The sequence below is a fragment of the Carassius gibelio genome, chromosome B1, assembly GCF_023724105.1.
Source record: "Carassius gibelio isolate Cgi1373 ecotype wild population from Czech Republic chromosome B1, carGib1.2-hapl.c, whole genome shotgun sequence".
Taxonomy (NCBI): domain Eukaryota; kingdom Metazoa; phylum Chordata; class Actinopteri; order Cypriniformes; family Cyprinidae; genus Carassius; species Carassius gibelio.
Genome location: NC_068396.1, coordinates 24,539,509 through 24,545,983, shown reverse-complemented (window position 1 = coordinate 24,545,983; position 6,475 = coordinate 24,539,509). Strand labels below are relative to the sequence as shown.

At 36.0% G+C, this 6,475-nt stretch overlaps 1 protein-coding gene across 1 annotated transcript in view; it reads right to left on the bottom strand.

The window, feature by feature from the left end:
• Nucleotides 1–6,475, bottom strand: part of LOC127949329 (sterile alpha motif domain-containing protein 9-like) — a 26,097-nt gene extending 19,622 nt beyond the window's left edge. Inside the window, exon 1 of the mRNA XM_052546427.1 lies at nt 6,066–6,475. The gene's annotated coding sequence lies outside the window, so the exon portion shown is untranslated. The remainder of the gene's footprint in view (nt 1–6,065) is intronic.

The window sequence follows — 6,475 nt, the reverse complement described above, 5'->3', positions numbered from 1 at the left end:
CACCCTAATGGAGCCGTCGCATGACGAATCAAATAGACATTAAAGACAACGGGTTTCGGCTATGGAAGGCCAAAAGGGTCAAATTCACGTGAATTTTAACGCGTCAACAACACGTTAAATACGTGTATTTCACGCGTAAACAACACGTATTTAACGCGTTAAATACGTGTTGTTTTTTTTGTTAAAAATCAGCGTGTACTTAACGTGTATTTAACGTGTATTTCACGTGTTAAATACACATGAAGTACACGTGAAGTACGCGTTAAAAATCAGTTTGAACGGGTCAATGTCATTGGCTGCTGAGGACTTGGGTCAAACCACTTCTGTGAGCTTAGAGGGGTGTACCATTCACAGACAGGCAACCATCATTTAACATGCTATAGATCAGCTTATTCAGCCTTATTATTTTGTCTTTTTTTGTATAGACTATAGAAATAATATAATTTAATTGCAGTTTTATGAAATATTTATTTTTTAATAAATATTAATTAACATTTTGTGGTGATAGTATAATGTTTATAAAAGTTACAGTATTTTGTAATGAAACAGGACTTTTTGTTTAGCTCTTGACTCGCCAAAATATACTATTTAAATACTGTTGCTTTCTGAGTGCCATACACAAAAATACCAACTCATAACTCCACGAATATAGCAAGGAGAGTCAAAAGTTATAGTCTGAATCTACTGTGACGATCCAAGGGGCTGTAGTATTTTATTTTGCCCAGCAGGTGTCATGGGGTAAAACATTTTTGTGTCTTTAGGTTAAGTGCTGTGATGCAGGTGTGGAAAATTGATTGTGATTAACAATGCTGCCTATAAGATGCTGGCTTTCTTACCCTTTGGAGGGAAGGAGATTGGGGCTTGGTCTTTGCTGGTCTTGCGGACTTTCTCACGCTCTCCAGTCCAAGGCTTGAAGTTGTGTTTTTGTATCTTTATATTTTTTTTATGTTTTACCTCAATGTGGTTATGGCTGTTTTCTGATTAAAACACATATTTGTGCAAATTTGATTATGTTGTATGGACTCTCTATTCATGTTGCTACTCCTTGATCCAAGGGGTTGTAACACTACGTTCTGTCAAATGTTTAATAGAGCTCTCCAACTGATTCATGGGTTTAAGTATTATTTACATATGAAAGATCATAATGGATTGTTTTGATTTTGGACTCATTTCAATCTGGAGAATCGGCTGTAAATAATGATATGCCATTTTCACAATCAGAGCATGTTTCATGAAGTTATAAAGGTAAAACCATGAGAATATTGTAGCATGTGCGCATTTGGAGTTTTTGTTTTGTTTTGTTATAATTCGATGACGGATATCTTCAAATCTGAATGACAGATTATTGTATAATTGGGCTCATTTTAATCGAGAGAATTTAACATTTTCCACGAGCTATGCATGTTTCATGAAGTTATGAATGGAAACGTAACCTATGTTATTTTCTCAGTTGAATGATTTCATGTGTGTGATAATATCGTAAGTAATATATTTAGATCAAGTGAACAAATTACGATAATTTTGAGCTCCTTTTAATCTGGAGAATTTTCTAAAAAATGACATATGATTTTGCATGATCTAATGTTTCATGAAGTTATTAATAAAAGCGCAAAGGGAAACTAAAGTTATTTGTTGTGCTGTGCCTGTTGGGTTTTATGTGTTATAGCAATATATTTGGATCTCATCCATGGATTACAGTATCTCTGGGCTCATTTTAATTGGGATAATTTTCTGAAAATACTGAACACTGAAATCTTGTTTTATGAAGTTACAAGTAAAATGGTGACATCAATAGGCCTATTATTATTATTATATGGGTCTGGGGTTGACTTCTTGTACAAAACTCGCTCTAGTTTATTCAAAGCCTCAAACAATTTCTCAATGGTGCGACTAAAAAAAACTCTGAGGTCGCACCGGTGCAACGAGCCATTTAAGGGGAACCCCTCGAGCCGGGCTTCGATTGTTCAGATGTGGGCCGGGCCTCCAGTCTGTTTAGACTTCTTCTTACTTTTATATATTAGACATTCGTCAATTAATGATGAAAAAAAAAAACTTGCTGCCCTAGTGGAAACAACAGGAGACCATGATGCCACGACTGTAAAGAGTGGCTCCACGGTGTTTTGTGTCCCGCAGCAGCACTGCTGAACAGTTCTGCGTTCAAATAATAGGCTTAAGAAGAAGATTTTAATTTACTAATAAACTAGCATTTTCTGAATCTGTATCACAAGAATGAAGTTGCTGTCACGGAACAGAGAGAGAGAGAGAACCCAGGAGGCGAATGGCAAGTTAATGCTCTTTTAGTAGAAATAAGGCAAAGCCGCAACGGCCAAAAAACAAAGGCAGAGTACAGGGATAATTCCTGGTCAAAACAATGGAGCCTAAAGTGGCTGGTCTGGGAAGCCTGTGATCAGCGAGACAGGGTACAGGTGAGGCAGGGGACCCCTCGTTACTCCTCACGGCAGATAACTGGGGGAGAACAAGACAAGCAACAAACAGTCCATACAAAACTCTCCAAACGACTTGACAGGACTAGACTAGACTAATGGTCTGTAGAAAAAGCACAAAAACGTCAGAAACATCCAAAGTGGTTAGTAATAATCTAACAGGGAATGGAAAGAGACAGAGCTAGAAATAGAGAGCCTAATGATAGGAGATAGAGAGCAGGTGAGCGGAAGAGAACGAGGAACAGCTGAAGATGATGAGAGTAGAGATAAGTGAGCGCAAAGGAAAAGAAAGAACCAGCAGATGGAGACCGAACTGGGATCATGACAGTTGCAATCCCGACTCGTCATCTCCTCATTAGAAGCACTTTTAGAGATAAGTACATCTTTATGGGTTATAATTATAATGAAAGAGTTTTTGTTTTTTATTTTTTTTATTTTAAGTAGTTATTTAAAGCTATATTTATGTATGTATGTATGTATGTATATATATGTATATGTTTTCACTGAGTTTCGGTTAATTTTTGTACTCCTATTAAAGACAACACGGAAGAACGAGCAACTGTTTTGTTGATATTGTGTGTACAGTTACGAATAATGTATTACTTTTACCTTTTATAAGCAAAAATGATGGCATATCCAAGGAAAAAATTGCAAGTGATCATGCTGCCGTTTCCCTGTCCTGAAGCATCTCCTCACAAATGATTGGATAGCTTACATTTATCTGGGTCTAACAAACACTGTCATATGCTTCAACTGTTTTATATCTATAGATTTTATTTTAGGCAAGTCGTGATGATTTGAGAAGGCTAAATTCATCAAACATATAGGCTCACTGTCTGCCGCTGGCAGCTTGGTCGTTACTTAAAAAAACCTAAAACTTATATTTAACAAACATAAAATGCTCCAAACGCTTTTCTAACTTAACTTAATAAAATATATTATATTAACAAAATATAATCACTTTTCTATTACATATAAAACTGAACTATTTTAATAGCTGATACAATAAGTGTAAGCTGTTTAGGGACTGTTCACCTGTTCAAATCAGACAGGTTTGTCTGATCTGTCCAATTTTTTTTCAGACACAGTGGAAGATCTGATAAGAATCAGTGTAGATGGCCAAGTCTGGATTAGCAAAGGCCAAAGATCAAGAAGGACAGACTACAGGAGTTGGCCATCCGAGGGGCATGTGACTGCAGTGGAGGATAGTCCATAAGACATTGAGCCATGATATGTTCAGTTTGAAGCCCTTAAAACCCTTCATTTAGATTTTCTTTTTATTTCATATATCTTGAGATGTTTTAGGTTTAAATTTCACCTCAGTGAAACACTTTAAGCACCAAAACTTTTTCAGTAAATTACCTTTCTTGTAGAAATGTACTTCAAATACATTATGTTAACCAGATTGTTAGTTAATCTTTTAGGCTACAAGTCAATATTGTTTATATGGACAGCGATTAAAAAAAAAAAAAAAGTGGACTTGTAAGAAAAAAGTTAGGCGCACTAGTGTAACAAGTGCAAAAAAATGACGGTGGTAGCAGTAGAATACTTCTGTTGTCCTGACCCTAGTACAAGTTTTCATTCTAATCCTGAAAGTCTTAAATGCTTATGTCTTATAACATCACCTGTGTACCTAATTACTGATTGTCTGATGAGTGCATAATCGCTGAACAAAAAGTGCAGAATTGCTGAACAAAAAAAGAGGTTTCAATAAGTGCCACCTGCTTGGCGATAGCTGTAAATGTAAGCACAATAAAAGCTGTTGATTCCTGAGATGATTGTTTTCTAAAGACAGATATTGATTTCAATGGTTTGTATATCTTAAACCTGAATTGATTGCTTACCTCCATTGTAACTATTTTCCCCACACAAATGTTAATGCTCGATACTAACTTAAGTCTTATACTATCACAAAACTTTTGAAACAGATACTTTAACTAAACTTATGTATGTCCTGAGATATTGAATATCAAATAAGATGGATATAAATTATCTTGAACACTATATTTTTTCTTACATTTTGTCAGTTATTTCTCAGCAGGAGAATGTGCAAATATCTATTTTTATTTACTGAAAGTCAGAGTTGAGCAGTAAGTAGTTACTAGTAATTTAGTTATTTTAATAATATTGGAAAATTTAAATTTAAAATTCTCTTGATTAAAATGAGCCCAATTATACAATAATCTGTCATTCAGATTTGAAGATATCCGTCATCGAATTATAACAAAACAAAAACTCCAAATGCGCACATGCTACAATATTCTCATGGTTTTACCTTTATAACTTCATGAAACATGCTCTGATTGTGAAAATGGCATATCATTATTTACAGCCGATTCTCCAGATTGAAATGAGTCCAAAATCAAAACAATCCATTATGATCTTTCATATGTAAATAATACTTAAACCCATGAATCAGTTGGAGAGCTCTATTAAACATTTGACAGAACGTAGTGTTACAACCCCTTGGAGCAAGGAGTAGCAACATGAATAGAGAGTCCATACAACATAATCAAATTTGCACAAATATGTGTTTTAATCAGAAAACAGCCATAACCACATTGAGGTAAAACATAAAAAAAATATAAAGATACAAAAACACAACTTCAAGCCTTGGACTGGAGAGTGTGAGAAAGTCCGCAAGACCAGCAAAGACCAAGCCCCAATCTCCTTCCCTCCAAAGGGTAAGAAAGCCAGCATCTTATAGGCAGCATTGTTAATCACAATCAATTTTCCACACCTGCATCACAGCACTTAACCTAAAGACACAAAAATGTTTTACCCCATGACACCTGCTGGGCAAAATAAAATACTACAGCCCCTTGGATCGTCACAGTAGATTCAGACTATAACTTTTGACTCTCCTTGCTATATTCGTGGAGTTATGAGTTGGTATTTTTGTGTATGGCACTCAGAAAGCAACAGTATTTAAATAGTATATTTTGGCGAGTCAAGAGCTAAACAAAAAGTCCTGTTTCATTACAAAATACTGTAACTTTTATAAACATTATACTATCACCACAAAATGTTAATTAATGTTTATTAAAAAATAAATATTTCATAAAACTGCAATTAAATTATATTATTTCTATAGTCTATACAAAAAAAGACAAAATAATAAGGCTGAATAAGCTGATCTATAGCATGTTAAATGATGGTTGCCTGTCTGTGAATGGTACACCCCTCTAAGCTCACAGAAGTGGTTTGACCCAAGTCCTCAGCAGCCAATGACATTGACCCGTTCAAACTGATTTTTAACGCATACTTCACGTGTACTTCACGTGTATTTAACACGTGAAATACACGTTAAATACACGTTAAGTACGCGCTGTTTTTTAACACGTAAACAACACGTATTTAACGCGTTAAATACGTGTTGTTTACGCGTGAAATACACGTATTTAACGTGTTGTTGACGCGTTAAAATTCACGTGAATTTGACCCTTTTGGCCGTCCATATTCGGCTATACCTGCATCTATAGCAAAAAGAGTTGCCGAGTTGACAATACTGGATACTGATGATGACATCATATTTTTACCGATTTTCAAACCGACAGTCACCTCTACAATTGCATAGTTTATTACTTAAAGAACTTAGAAGTTAGACAACTTTGCTCTCACCTATTCGTGCATGGCAGGTTGTCCAATCTCTCTTCACATGATGCGCTGTGGCAGCAGTTTCAGCTGACTTTTCAACAGATGTAGACGGCGGTAGATGGAATAAAAACGTAGTCTCAATACTCAAATTGACCCCTCGTTTTCTCACTCCACTGTCCTCCAGATCGTAGCAAAGGAACCGAACCCAAACTCAGCCCTTTTTGAAGTAAGGGCATATCAGTTCTCAAGGAGACGAGAAAGGATGAGCGTGGAAACTTCCTGAAGAGTCGTGAGCGATGATACACAGGTCTATCTTTCCCTCGGTAACGAGAAGGCACAAATAAGAAATGAGAAGCACGCTGTATTTGTATTTCGTGTAAGAACGCTGTGATTTCGTGCCGTCTGTTCCAGCGTCCAGGAAGTTTAGTGGTCGC